The sequence below is a fragment of the Mus musculus genome, chromosome 4, assembly GCF_000001635.26.
Source record: "Mus musculus strain C57BL/6J chromosome 4, GRCm38.p6 C57BL/6J".
Lineage (NCBI taxonomy): Eukaryota > Metazoa > Chordata > Mammalia > Rodentia > Muridae > Mus > Mus musculus.
Window position 1 is genome coordinate 23,973,206 of NC_000070.6, and position 15,877 is coordinate 23,989,082.

The window sequence follows — 15,877 nt, forward strand, 5'->3', positions numbered from 1 at the left end:
AATGTATAAATTTTCACTATGTCACTATCAATTAACAATAGTATTTGCACTTATGCCAAGGAAGCAGGTAGGCTAACTGCAGATATTTACCTCTCACTCTGCTCCTTCAAATGCATTCTCCCAGTCTCATGCACAGTTCAGCAACAGACTATCAGCTGCACCCTCCACACCCCAAACTTGCATCCATCCCAATGGATCACGTGTATCTTTCTATCCAAATTTCCATCCCCTAACCAATTCCTTTGTCCAAATCCATAAGGCTTTATCTAGAAACTCACAAGTTACTTTGACCAGAGAAGCAAGGAAGCTAATATCAGATCTTCACTTTTTGCTCCATTCTTCCAAGACCAACACCCTCTATCTCATCCCCAAGACCAATACCCCTATCTCATCCAAGTCAGAAGTAGACTTTCTGCTGTGGGCATCTCATCACTCTCTGGCCCCAATTCCAAGGGAAGAAACTAAGAAATCCTGGTGGAACATCCTGATTTTCTCCTTCTTGTCAACCTCTTTAGCCTCCTCTGAGCTCATCCCCATTCCTATGTATCAGGAATGGGGATGCCTAATAGCCAAAATGACTCTTTGCCTGGACCCCTCAGTCATCCCAACTATTACAAACCCAGGAAAATTTCAGAGCAGGCAACACGCAGAAATAATGCTCTCCTAACCAGAGAGGAAACAGAAACCAGGAAACAAAATACCCACCCAACAAAGACAGACCAGAATTACAATCTTGCCAATCTCAGATGCCTAGACATCAGTGTAAAATACAATAAATAACACACAGGAAGATAGATCTTTATTATAGTCGAGTAACCCTATCACAGTAGACCATGAATGTTAAAGCATAGCTAAAACATAAGAAAAATACCTTAAAAGATCCTTTATTAATGTGATAAAAATATTTTAAGAGGAAATGAATGGATAAATGCATTTAAAAATTTATTACAAGCCAAATATTAGATAGAAATGAATAAAATAATTAAGATCTGAAAGTAGAAATAGAATCAATAAAGAGAATCCAACTAAGGGAAATCTAGATATGAAAGATTTAGGAACTAGAACAGGAGCCACAGAGGCAAGCTTCACCAACAGAATACAAGAGACAGAAGAGAGCACCTCAGGCCCTGATGACATGATAAGAGAAATGGATACATTAATCAAAGTAAATGGTAAATATGAAACAAAGTGCAAAAATACCAAAAAAATAAAAATAAAAACAAAATAGGAAGCCTGGGATACTATGAAAATTTCAACTCAGCCCATGATAATCAAAATACTAAGGTATAAAACAAATGAAAATATTGAGAGATACAAAGGAAAAGAATAACAGATAGCATATAAGGACAGACCTATATAGAACTATATCTGACTTCTCATTGAATACTCTAAAAGCTAGTAGGGCCTGAAAAGATTTGCTTCAGAGAACACAGAGTGTACCCCAATCTACTATACCAGTAAAACTTGAAGTCACCATAGATAGATAAAGATAAAGACATCCCAAGATGAAATTATATATATATATATATATAAATTCAGTCCTACAAACAGTGATAAAAAGGAACATTTCAACCTAAAGAGGTTAACTACAACAATGGGAGCACAGAAAGTAACTTGTCTCAGACCACTAAAAATAAAAGAAGACTAACACAGATCCACAGTAACAACAACAAATGTAATAATCAGAGCATTCAACACTCACTGCTCACTGATATATCTTAACATTAGTGGTCTCAGTTTCCCAATAAAAAGACACAAACTTAGAGAATTGATTACAAAACAGGATATATCCTTCTACTACATTCAGGAAACATGCCGTAACATCGACAATAAACATTACCTCAGGGTAACGAGTTGGAAGAAGATATTCCAAGTAAATGGACTGAAGAAGCAAACTGGTATAGCCATTTTGATATCTATCAAAATATACTGAAAACTAATAAAAAGAGATAAAGGAAAAATCCACCCCAATGGCATTTTGGTGCTTAATATCTATGCCCCAAACACAAAGATAACCAAGTTTGTAAAAGAAACACTACTACAGCTTAAATCACATACTGAAAACCATGCACTGAGACTGGGAGACTTCAGTACCTCACACTTACCAATACACAGATCATCAATACAAAATCAAAATAGAAAAATATTTGAGCTAATAGGCCTGATACATGAGATGGACTTAACAGATATCTACAGAACATTTTATTCAAACACAAAGGAGTATACCTTCTTCTTAGCACCTCGGGGAACTTTCTCAAAAGTTGAGAACATACTTGGATACAAAGCATTTCTAAACAGATACCAAAAAACTTTAAATAACACCCTGCAATCTACCAGACCACTGGTAGATTTTAATTTTACAGATTAAATCTGAATATCAACAGCAACCAAAACAACAGAAACTTAAAAATTCATGGGAGCAGAACTGCTCTCGACTGAAGAGTAAATGGGTAAAGACAAAACGTAAGAAAGAAAAAATTGAAACTTCCTAGAATTGAATGAAAACTTATGGGACATAGGGAAAGCTGTTCTCAATGGTAACTTCATAGCAGCAACTAAGTGGTTTTATTAAATGGGGATACTTATACTAGCACCTTAACATCATACCTGAAAGTTCTACAACAAAAGGGAAAAATCACATCCAAACGGAGTAGAAAGCAAGAAATAATCAAAGTCAAAGCTGAAATCAATAACATAGAAGCAACTACAACAAACAACACATAATATAAAGAATCATTGAAACAAATATTCTTTAATAAAATAAAAAATGATTTATAAAACCCTACCCAAATTACCCAAAAGGTACAGAAATAATATCATAATCTTAAAAATTGGAAATGAAAAAGGAGAAAAAAAACAACAGAAATTGATAAAAATCCAGAGAATCATGAAGACATGGTTTAAAAATCTGTAATCTACTAAATTAGGAAGTAGATAATTTCCACAGGGTATACCATTTGCTAAAGTTAAATTAACAACATATAAATAATTTAAGTAGGAATATAACCCCCAAGAAAATAAAAGAAGTCTTTAAAATTCTCTTTAATGCTGAAAAATTAAAATTATTCAAAACTGAACAAAGCCCAGGGTCAGATTATCTTAATTATAGAATTCTGCCAGACTTTCAAATAAGTTTTAGCACTAATAGTTGTCAAATTATTCCACAAAATAAAAACAAGAGAAACACTGACTAATTTGTTTTATGATACCACAGTTATTTGATACCCAAACCAAAAAGATTACAACAAAAAGAACCAAAAAGATTCAACAAAAAGATTACAAATCAATTTCCCTTATTAACATAGATGCAAAAATTCTCAATAAATTACTTACACGCCAAATCCAGGAACACATCAAAAACATATCCACCATGAACAAGTAGGCTTCATCCCAGAGATTCAGAGGTGGTCCAACATACATAATCCATTAAGTGTAATCCACCATATAAATAAACTGAAAGATAAAAACCACATGATCATTTCATTAGGTGCACAAAAGTCCTTTGACAAAAATTCAAAACCCCTTCATCACAAAAGTCCTTTAAATGAGTAGGGATACAGCGGACAAACCTCAACATAATAAAGGCAATTTACAGCAAACCAATAGTTAACATCAACTTAAATAAACATAAAATCAAGAAAATTACATTAAACTAAAGAACAAGACAAAGTTGTCTATTCTCTCCATACATATTCCATAGAGTATTTGAAGTCTTATTAAAGCAATAAGAAAACTGAAAACGATCAAGGAGATACAATTTGGAAAAGAAGAAGTCAAAGTATCTTTATTGGCAGATGATATGACAGTATACACATGTAACCAAATATAAAAGATAAAATACATAAATACACGCACAGAGAGGGAGAGAGAGACAGAGAGAGAGAGAGAGAGAGAGAGAGAGAGAGACAGAGACAGAGACAGAGAGAGAGAGAGAGACAGAGAGAGAGAGAGAGAGAGACAGAGAGAGAGAGAGAGAGAGAACACTCCTATAAGTGATTTAAAAAAAACTTTCAGCAAAGTAACTCAATACAAAATTAACTTAAAAAAATCAGTAGCCTCCCTTTATACAAATAAAACATAAGCTGGGAAAGAAATAATGGGCTCAACAATTTTCAAGATAAATTTAAGTAATATAAAATATCTTGGGGAAACTAACCAAGCAAATAAAAGAACTGTATAATAAAACTTTCAAGTTGATGAAGACTAAAATTGAAAAAGATCTCAGCTGATGGAAAAATTTCCTGTGCTCATTGTTCAGTAAGATTACCATAGAAAAATATGGCCATCCTATAATTAATCTATAGAGTCAATGAAATCCACATCACAATTGAAACACAATTCTCATATCTTGAAAGAATAATTTTCATGTTCATGTGTAAACACACACAAATACACAGAGAGACATTCACACTCACCCCTCAAAAAACAAAAACAAAAACAAAAACAAAAAACAGACTAGCTAAAACAATCCTAAATAATAGAACTTCTGAAGATATCACTATTCTTGATTACTAGTTGTACTACAAAGCTATAATAATAGAAACAGCATGGTATTTGTACAAAAATAAACATTGATTAATTTGATTGAATTAAATTGAAGTCTCAGACATTAATCCACATGTGTATGGACACCTGATTTTTGACAAAGAAAACAAAACCACTATAAACAACAGAAAAAAAGGAGATCAAGGGGAAACAAATTGGAAAGGAAGAAGTCAAAATATCCCTTTTTGCAGATGATATGATAGTATATATAAGTGACCCTAAAAATTCCACCAGAGAACTCCTAAACCTGATAAACAGCTTTAGCCCAGTAGCTGGATATACAATTAACTCAAACAAATCAGTGGCCTTTCTCTACACAAAGGATAAACAGGATGAGAAAGAAATTAGGGAAATAACACCCTCCCACAATACCTCTCCTGGGCATATATCCAGAAGATGTTCCAACTGGTAAGAAGGACACATGCTCCACTATGTTCATAGCAGCCTTATTTATAATAGCCAGAAGCTGGAAAGAACCCAGATGCCCCTCAACAGAGGAATGGATACAGAAAATGTAGTACATTTACACAATGGAATACTACTCAGCTATTCAAAAAAATGAATTTATGAAATTCCTAGGCAAATGGATGGACCTGGAGGGTATCATCCTGAGTGAAGTAACCCAATCACAAAGGAACTCAAACAATATGTACTCACTGATAAATGGATATTAGCCCAGAAACTTAGGATACCCAAGATATAAGATACAATTTGCTAAAAGCATGAAACTCAAGAAGAACGAAGACCAAAGTGTGGACACTTTGCCCCTTCTTAGAACTGGGAACAAAACACCCATGGAAGGAGTTACAGAGACAAAGTTTGGAGCTGTGTCGAAAGGATAGACCATCTAGAGCCTGCCATATCCAGGGTTCCATCCCATAATCAGCTTCCAAACGCTGACACCATTGCCTACACTAGCAAGATTTTGCTGAAAGGACCCAGATATAGCTGTGTCTTGTGAGACTATGCCCGGGCCTAGCAAACACAAAAGTGGATGCTCACAGTCTGCTATTGGATGGATCACAGGGCCCCCAATGGAGGAGCTAGAGAAAGTACCCAAGGAGCTAAAGGGATCTGCAACCCTATAGGTAGAACAACATTATGAACTAACCAGTACCCCGGAGCTCTTGACTCTAGCTGCATATGTATCAAAAGATGTCCTAGTCGGCCATCACTGGAAAGAGAGGCCCACTGGACTTGTAAACTTTATATGCCCCAGTACAGGGGAACGCCAGGGCCAAAAAGTGGGAGTGGGTGGGTAGGGGACTGGGTGGGAGGGTGGGGGACTTTTGGGATAGCATTGGAAATGTAAATGAGGAAAATACCTAATAAAAAGTATTTAAAAAATAAATATGCAATAGAAAAAAGAAAGAAAGAAAGAAAGAAAGAAAGAAAGAAAGAAAGAAAGAAAGAAAGAAAGAAAGAAAGAAAGAAAGAGGACACAAAGTCCCATCCCTTAACCAAGAAGCTATTTCCAGTTGCTATCTGCTGGAAAAGAGAAAATCCGTTTTTGTTAACTGAGCATATCAACCACATTTCAGAATGCATGTTCCCACAAAAATTCTTTTTGTTGTTGTTTGCTTTTTGTTTTGTTTTGTTTTTGTGAGACAGGGTTTCTCTGTCCTGGCTGTCCTGGAACTCACTCTATAGACCATGCTAGGCTCGAATTCAGAAATCCACCTGCCTCTACCTCCCAAGTGCTGGGATTAAAGGTTAAGCCACAACTGCCTGGCAAAAATTCTTATTGTTTTGCCTTGGTAATTTTTCCTATCCTACTGGTTTTTTAATTTGTTTTTACCTTTTTTGTTTTGTTTTTGTTTTCCTTTTGTTTTTTGTTTTTTGTTTTTTCTGAAATTTGGAAGGAGGAGGAAAGCCCTGAAATTAGATGCATAGGCTACTAAGAAAGATCAGGCAGAAGGTGGAATAGGAAAAAGAATACGATCAAAATATATTGTATGTGAAATTGTTTTAAATAAAAATTAAAAGTAAATTGTTAGAAACAGAAAGATTTCTACCTCATTATTTATATTTTCTTGAGCAAAGTAATTCTCATATCTGAGCTGCACCTTCTATGGCATCGAGACATGAATTGGTTCCTAGAGTTATTAGAGAGATTGAGGGTCATTAATTAATATCTATAGCAATACATAGGTACATAGACATAAGTGAATGGGAATGTCCCAGTGTCTCCAGATCTAAGAATTTCACTGGTCTATGGCAAAGGGACCATGTCTTTGTTTGTACATATCTCTACATGTCTTAGTGAATGAAAAAGCTAATGGCTAAGGATTGGAAAATAAAATCCTGATAAATGTCCACAGATTTTGAAAACAGCAACATTGAGTTCATAAATTTTCTCTTGCCTATCCTTTAGCAACCCCGGAATATTTTTTTTTCCTATCTGTATGTTATCTTATTTGTTTTCATTTATTCTGGTTATCTCTCTTCACCCCTTTCTTTGTCCCTTAGTACAACACCCCGGCACCTTCATGATGATTCTGTCCCTCTGTCTGATTCTGTCCCTCTATCCTCACGGACCCAGTATCATAGGATACATATTTGTTTATGGATTTGTTTATTCAATAACACACAGCCATTTTCTGTTCTTAGTCTTTGTACCTCACGTATAAAACTCCATTAATCCTACATGTCTAAGGTCTCAGTAGCTTGGAACTGCTTTTCTTACCTCTTCATTTGCATAATGTTTGTGGGTTACCATATAAATACAGGGATTTGAGAAATGATATCTAACAGATGGTGTCAAATTTCCACTAAGCCCAAAGTATAAGACTATGTAGTTCTAACAATAATATTTATTCTTATTTTCTATATGCACAAAAGTTTACTCTCTGAGGCTTCACTTCTTAGTGCTTTTTAATGTGAATGAAACATATGCCTAAAGTATTTACTTAAGAGGAAAAAGACATAAAAAAATCAAAGTGAAAGGCTAAATTGGGCCATCAAAGATAATCAATATTCTTCCATGAGATATTTTACTCGCTCTTGATACCTCACCCTCTGTCTGTGTGTGTGTGTGTGTGTGTGTGTAGGGTATATGCATATATATGTAGTGTGTTGTAGTGTATGTGTCTATATGTGTATAAATGTAGGGTGTGTGTATGTGTATGTGTCTATGAAGGGTATGTGTATCTATGTTATGTTTATGTACATGTGTAGGATATGTGTCCATGTTTGTGTATGTATAGGCTGTGTATGTACAGTGTGTATGTGTGTGTGTGTGTAGGATATATATGTGTATGTGTAGGGTGTGTGTGTAGGTTATGTGTGTAGATTGTGTGTGTAGGGTGTATGTATAAGGTGTGTGTAGGGTGTGTGTGTAGGTTGTGTGTGTAAGGTGTGTGTAGGGTGTGTGTGTAGGTTATGTGTGTAGGTTATGTGTATAGGGTGTGTGTGTAGGGTGTGTGTGTAGGTTGTGTGTGTAAGGTGTGTGTAGGGTGTGTGTGTAGGGTGTGTGTGTAGGTTGTGTGTGTAAGGTGTGTGTAGGGTGTGTGTGTAGGTTATGTGTGTAGGTTATGTGTATAGGGTGTGTGTGTAGGGTGTGTGTGTAGGTTGTGTGTGTAAGGTGTGTGTAGGTTGTGTGTGTAGGGTGTGTGTGTAAGTTGTGTGTGTAAGGTGTGTGTAGGGTGTGTGTGTAGGGTGTTTGTATATGGCAGATGTAGAGGTGTTTGAGAGTAGGTTTGATGATGTGAGCAGGTTGATGACAATGCCCCTGTAATCCTAGAAAGATGTCATCACCATGTTAGTAAATTTTCTTTCATCCATCATACTAATTATAACTTGCTTCATTTATATACACAAGATAAGACAAACTTTTTCCAGAGCCTAACCCAATGTAGTGTAGAACAGAAGCTTGCTCGGTGATTTGTTTTGAAGGAAATGAAAAGCTAATTTATACTGAGTAGAGCTGGAACAAAATGTCAGAGATACTTCTTTTTTTTTTTTTTTCAAATGTTATCCCAAAAGTCCCCCATACCATCCCCCACACTGCTCCCCTACCCACCCACTCCCGCTTCTTGGCCCTGGCATTCCCCTGTACTGGGGCATATAAAGTTTGCAAGACCAAGGGGCCTCTCTTCCCAATGATGGCCGACTAGGCCATCTTCTGATTCATATGCAGCTAGAGACACAAGCTCTGGGGAGTAATAGTTCATGCTGTTGTTCCACCTATAGGGTTGCAGATCCCTTTAGTTCCTTGGGTGCTTTCTCTAGCTCCTCCATTGGGGGCCCTGTGTTCCATCCAATAGCTGACTGTGAGCATCCAATTCTGTATTTATCAGGGTCCCTTCAGCAAGATCTTGCTGGCATATGCAATAGTGTCTGGGTTTGGTAGTTGATTATGGGATGGATCCCTGGGTGGGGCAGTCTCTGGATAGTCCATCCTTTCGTCTTAGCTCCAAACTTTGTCTCTGTAACTCCTTTCATGGGTATTTTGTTCCCTATTCTAAGGAGGAATGAAGCATCCACATGTTGGTCTTCCCTCTTCTTGATTTTCTCGTGTTTTGCAAATTGTATCTTGGATATTCTAAGTTTCTGGGCTAATATCCACTTATCAGTGAGTGCATATCTAATGACAGTGTGAACATGCAAACTCCAGCTGCTCTGCCTTTGAGACTGAGTGCTTGGAGATTTTAAGGAAGAAATTCTGCTTTGTGCAGTGTAGCCACCATGTTTGTGTCTAAGACAATAGTTACCTCAGGCCTGTTCTCCATCCCTCTGAGAGTGATGAGAGAGAGAGCGGAGAACTCTGGCCAATTCATACAGAAACAGTTTCCTAAATGTTGGATCTATTGATGAACAGTGGGATTGCCCTGACTTCTGGAAATCAGGATAACAACTACAGAAAAAGCTACCTTTTGTTTATTTTCTACGGACTGCCAAAGTCACATCCACAGTCACTTGTTAGGGGTGTCTGAAAGAATTCCACTCCTGGGCAGAAAAATGACCCACTACCTCTATGTCTTGGTTAGAAATTTTGTTAGCCTTACTTTAGTGCAACAAAACACGAGAATGATCTGTAGATGTAAGAATGTAAAAGACTCAGGCATCACTCAGGTTCTCATATGACAAGATTTATCAGTCCTTAACACGCTCAAAAGGCTACGAGAACAGAACCTGTCAAACACAGTTATGGCACAGAGGCTCCACAGCAGCAGAAGAAATTACGCGGAGAAGTCACCAAATATGCAGCTCTGTTCCCGCACCCACACCAGAAGGGAAATAGCAAAAACCCTTTCCTCCAGCGTGGAAGAGCTCAAGACCTACACAGAAAAATAAAAGGCTGCTTCAGTTTCAGGCACTGACATTTCAGCTCTGCTCCCCCACTCTCTATCCTACTCAGTCCCAGGGGCAGGGGTGGCATTGACAGAAGGCCTGTGTCAGTTTCCATCTGACTGTCACTCTGGCTTCTGCCTCTATTATCAGCAGTGCACTGGGGCAGCCACTGCTAAAGGCTGCTGATCTCTATCTGCACTGAGCTGGCCTTGCCATGAACCTGACCGCGCCAAAGCAGCAGCAGCCGGCTGGGGCAAGCCACCGCACAGAGGGAGGGAAGGGGCGGGCAGCTGGGAGGGGAGGGAACCCAGAAGAAAAGAGACAGAAACAGACCCCAAAAGGTTAGGGAGGAGTAGGGTGGGCCGGAGGGCGGAGGCTGTAGTGAAATGGAACAGACAGAGGTGGAGTGGGGGGCGCTGATATAGTTTGGACCCTTTTCTTATTTTTTCCTATCCATTCTCCAGCGTTCAGTCTTTTGTGTCAGCTTTCAGAAATGCTCTGTTTGACTGGCAGCCTGTCACAGATCAGTTACCACCTAAAGCCGCTTGGCAGAGAGAGGTGACGGCCCAGGAAGGGATCTAAGTGGGTTTATCTGTGCTTCTTTACGCCTCGTGAGCTCCTTGACACAAAAGGAAAGGGTATTAAAGATCTAAAGCGAGCCCAAAAGCGTGAAAGCTCCTTATAGGCTGCAGGATGTGGATGTGACTAAATTTTTAAATATTTTGAGTTGATGCTATTCATTTTGCCAATAGAGTAGAAAGAATTTTTGTTACAGAAATGAGTGTATGTTCCACTTGAGTGAGATTTGGAAAAGGAGGAAGTCCCTAAAATATGTGCTTAGAATATTACAACTGCCCTTATTTACAATTCTGCATCTCTTTTGAATAGAAATAAAATTGGACACTCTTAAATAAAAAAATTAACATTTACATGATTCAAATGCATTTTAACATTACAGATTTCTTTTTTCTCCTTTAAACATTATAATTTAATATTCAGCATTTATTTTTTTCCCACATAAATGGCAAGATGGAGGCAATCCAGAATTCATTCATTCTCTGCCATATCATCTCTCTTGGTCCTTTATGCATGGATTAATACTAAAGTAGTGTTCTGTTACCATGCCAATGGAGTCTCGCAACACATTCCTGGGATGATAATAGACCTACTACAGACACAGAGGGCGCCATACCCTTTGTCATCCGATGTTGATATCTCATACTATTTTATTATTCTTTAGGTTAAAAATCATAGGATTTCATGGAATATCACTTGACTGCTATGGTAATGGGTTGTCAATGATAACCAAATTCTTGGTATCAAGGTCAGAAAGATTTAATTTAGAAAGTACCTAAGTCTAACCGACTCCTGACTCCACATAGTGTCCGTGCCCATGACAGTCCTTTTCTCTGCACAACCTACTAACTGCATCAGTGGTCCCCAGTCCTGAGAGCCTGTTAAAATGGCTCTGGCTGTCCTTTGGGTTTTAATGAAGATAATGAGACAATAAATATACTCCTTTACTCCTTTTTCTGTCCCTCAAATATTTGATGTTCAAACTTTGGAATGCCTTGATTTTATATAGCACTGTCTGCTTTTCAGTGCCGCCATCTTCCCTTTGCCACCTTGCTTTCCTCCTTGCTTTCTGTGTCCCTTTTAGGCTACACAGATAATATAAAGTTCTCTCAAAGAAACTGTTGCTTGGCTGAGATTATTTCTTGAGTGTTATCTATTTAGAAATGAGTAGATATGGGAGGATAATAATGTTCAGCTTTTTCATTTTAAACAGATATAAACAAAATGCCCTGCCTATAAAGTATCCTATCATAATCCTGACAAAGTATTGTTATGATAAAATAGCTAAAATAGCATTATCAACTTGAGCACAGAATTCAAACTATGACAGAACAAGTAGGTGTTAGGTTCAGATTGAGTCTTTTATTTAATAACTGCAGAGTCTTAGATAATTTCATCTTGAATTAGTCCAAAGATATCTCTTTATTCTGTAACTTGAGAAAAAATTTACCTGTTATAATAAAATTAGATTGTGTATATATAATTTTAAAGGTATTGTATAGCTGTAGCAAGCCTCGCATAAATGCCATTTCTATTTAGTTCTTCAAAGACTCACAGTAAACCATTCAAAAGTTAAACAAGGTGGGCTGGTGCCATGATACTGGCAATCAGGCTATCAGCAAACAGACCTGTGTAAGGACCTAGATATTCTGTTTTACAATAGCTTTAGAGAGAGAGAATTTGCTCTCCATATAAAATAATTTCATCTAGATCCAGTCATATTGAATATTAACACAAATCATCTCAATTTAGAATAAAATCAAAAAATCATTTCTGCTAATCTGATAACAGAGGAATAAAAGATAATCAGGACAGATACAATATTATGCACAGCCACCATCTAAAAAGAAAAAATTCTGTTCTGTTAAAAATTTCCAAAATTCATCTTAGGAGCTCTAGTAAACATTGTGGAAAATGTGCCTCTCTAATTCTACATTATTATTTGTTGTTCTATATTTCCAAGACTAGTATATAAATTAAAAGGCCTTTGTTCCCCCCTTCAGTGGAAAACAGGAAGGGATCACATCTAATAGATGCAGATGTGACTGCCATGACACATTCAGAATTCGCTTTCCTTGACTGGCTTATTATCTCAACCTCAGAAGCTGTAAAACTGAGTTGTTAATTTTATTTTCTATTCCAAACAACGTATGCTGTCCCACAAGGTATTCCCATCTTAAGCACCATCAACAAGGTCAGAAAGGATATCATACTCTATAAGAAGCTGGAGATGGTAAACATATAAAGGAAGAAATTAAAAGTAGCATCAGAGGCCTGATTGCCCATGACATTGTTACAGGGCTGGCCCGTTCTATATAAACAAAAATAGGTTATGTGAAAATGGAAGGTCAGAAGAACTCTGGTTCTGGTCTCAATGGCAATTTTTCAAATTCATGTCCAGGGAAGAGGAGGTGCCTCTAAGAACAGTAAAGCTTGTTCGTTCCCCATATGTGCCCATTAACTTCACAAAAAGAAAGCTGCTCCTAGACACAGCCTCAACCCCCGCTGGTCATCTCACAAATGTGCCACTGGTCATGCACAAAAGAATGTGGATGGCTCTTGTCACATTTTCTAAAAATCATGGTGGGAATAGTGACTATGTCTACTCGTTGAACAATGCCAACAACTAAGCAAGGGCTTTCCAGATTCTCTTTCTTTGTCCCCGTCTGTTTCTTTTTGTTTGTTTTATCTCAAACTAATTTGCATTTGAGAAATAGAATTTTCTGAAGGAGAAAATGTGAGTTTTCTTTGCTTTGTGATTGGAAGAGTAAGCAAAATATATTGCAGTGGCTAAAGCCATAAGGCATTATATTGCTTCACTGGGTTAAAAACATTAATTTAGAACTACTAACTATGTCTATTTCAATATATGGAAACATCCTTTGCAATGCATGGTGTCCAACTCTAGAGAAATCTATGTGAGCATATTGTTTAGACATACACATATATAAACTGATACAGACTGATCTATAGGTAATTGAAATGACATATAGAATAAATTGATCTGTGATCAACATGTTGAATATGTGCATTTCAAGTAACATATTCACTCTTAAATTTTCAGTAGAGAACTAAAAATGTGCTAGTAAGGGGTGACAAAAAATAAATTAGAGTGGCTAGTGGACAAAAGACATCATAATGTGATGTGAGTGTTCTGCTAAGAAAGGCTCTGTGGATCACAATCATCTTTCTAGTCCATTGGATTTATATTAACAAAAACCAACCATCATCTTTTTAGCTCAAACCTTCGCTATTAATTTATGATTCTATAGCTGGCAAAAACAACGTGGTTGCAAATTTACATGCTCTGGATATCCAATAAACTAATTAATCTAGACAGGAATTGTCTTTTACTATTTACTGATTAAAAGCCCTTGAAATAATGAAATTGCATGTGATAGTAAAGTACAGAGTCATGAGTTGTAATGGTTATCAATGGTCTTACACTCCTGGAGGATCTGAGGTAAAGAGAAAGAAAATGCCCAGCCTGTCTCTCAGCAGTCACCTCTCCTTCTGGGTTTCCTGCTCTGCCAGCTCTCTTAGAAATCAGGCAAAAATAATCTCAAATATTTTGAGGATTGTTTGGCTGTCTTAGCCATCATAGTTTGAAGAAATGTTTTCTTATAGTTTAAAATAAAATGCAAAAGCTGAAAGCATATTTGGATCACTTTTTATAACACTCAGCATCTGGAACAGGGAATAACTCAGAAGTGCCCCACTATCACTTCTGGTACATAAGCACTTTACATTAAAAAATTAATATGGCTTGAAATTATCATGTAAGAAAATTTGGTCCTGTACTTTACAATAATATAGACCAAATTTTTCTGCAGCGATTCAGCAACAACCATGAATTACATCATTGATATTTTTATTTGACTAAAAACAATAAACAGGTTTGTAATTGATTATTCTGAAGAAAACTATTGATTACTAAATTATAGAAATGTTCATGAGCCACTTAGTTTACATTTTTTATGTTTAGCCAAATCTTAAAGCCAGGAAAACTATTCCAATGTAATCTTATTCCACAGTTTGGATATATCGGTGCCAGAGTTTAGAATGCCTGATAGCTTTCCTGTGGACTGAACCAATTCTAGAAAATGTTTTTAGATGTATACCATGAGAACTCTAGTGCTAAGTGTAATTACCCAGTGGTATTAATACCTAACCTGTTGTAAGATGCCTGCTTAAAAACAGGACAGATCCCGTATGTTATCAAAATAATGACCCATACATAAATAGTAACTGATATGAACACTATAAATAATTTAGTGTTTGATAGAAAATATCAGAGCTGTCTTCACGCTCCTTTTCAGCTCTGATTCATAGATGTGGCAAATCCAACAAATTTCACTGAAAGTAAATACTATCCTTAATAGTTTTCTGCTTGAAGTGCAGCTCTGTCTTAAGGTGAGTCCTCCAACCAATGGACTGGGCTGCCCTTGACTCTGATGCCTGCCTGTGGATCCAATTCCCCTAACTGGGCTGCCATATCTGGCCTTAGTGGGAAAGGATGTGCCTAGTTCTACAGAGAGTTGATGTGCAGGGGTGGGTTGGTACCCAGGGGGCGCTTTCCCCCTTCTCAGAAGAAAAGGTGAGTGTGAGGGCTATGTGAAGGCAGATCAGGAGGTAAGGAGAGCAGCAATCAGGATGGAAAGTGAATAAATAAATAAATAAATAAATAAATAAATAAATAAATAAATAAATCAATAAATCAATAAATATAATAATAAAATACAAGGCAAGGATACCAGTAAATTAAAAAACTAGTTTTGTGCTCTAAATATAAATAAATCTTTGAGACTCTCATATATAAATAGTTCTTTATACATTTATTCAGATTTTAAGTATCAAAACAAGTAGTTAGCCAGGCAGTGGTGGCGCACACCTTTAATTCCAACACTTAGGAAGCAGATTTCTGAGTTCAAGGCCAGCCTGGTCTAAAGAGTAAGTTCCAGGACAACCAGGACTACACAGAGAAACCCTGTCTCAAACAAACAAATAAACAAAAACCAACTAGTTAAAAACAAATTACTAAAATTAAGCTTTCTGTTGGAATTAATCCTTCTGTTTGGTAACACTTAATTCTCATATTTTCTAGTATATGACCCAAAGAAGATGGTTTAAAATTATTTTTATGTTAAATAGTTCTCATTTTCCCTCAAAATACTAATTAATGTGGAAGAAAGATAAAATATGAAGTTACTGCACAAACAATTAAACACTATATTTTAAAGTACAATTTTCATTGTTTTCCAATTCCAACATTTCCACATATGCTTAGATATTTCTTAATCCCGTGTCATTCTCAGTAGTTTACATAGCAATATTGATATGTTAGCTCACTTTCCTTTACTTGACAAAGAAGGCTAGAAAAGGATGATTAAAGATTTCTGAATACTGCAGGTTAGACTCCCAGTCTATTCCATAATAGGAGGCCCCAATGTGTTTTCTATTTAAA

At 36.7% G+C, this 15,877-nt stretch overlaps 1 long non-coding RNA gene across 4 annotated transcripts in view; it reads right to left on the reverse strand.

Moving 5' to 3' along the window:
• Nucleotides 1-1,904: 1,904 nt before the first annotated feature.
• Nucleotides 1,905-15,877, reverse strand: part of Gm27243 — a 455,800-nt gene continuing 441,827 nt past the window's right edge. For all 4 annotated transcript variants that reach the window (XR_881163.2, XR_001784258.2, XR_001784257.2 and 1 more), the window contains one exon: nt 1,905-3,453. This is a non-coding gene — a long non-coding RNA (predicted gene 27243). The remainder of the gene's footprint in view (nt 3,454-15,877) is intronic.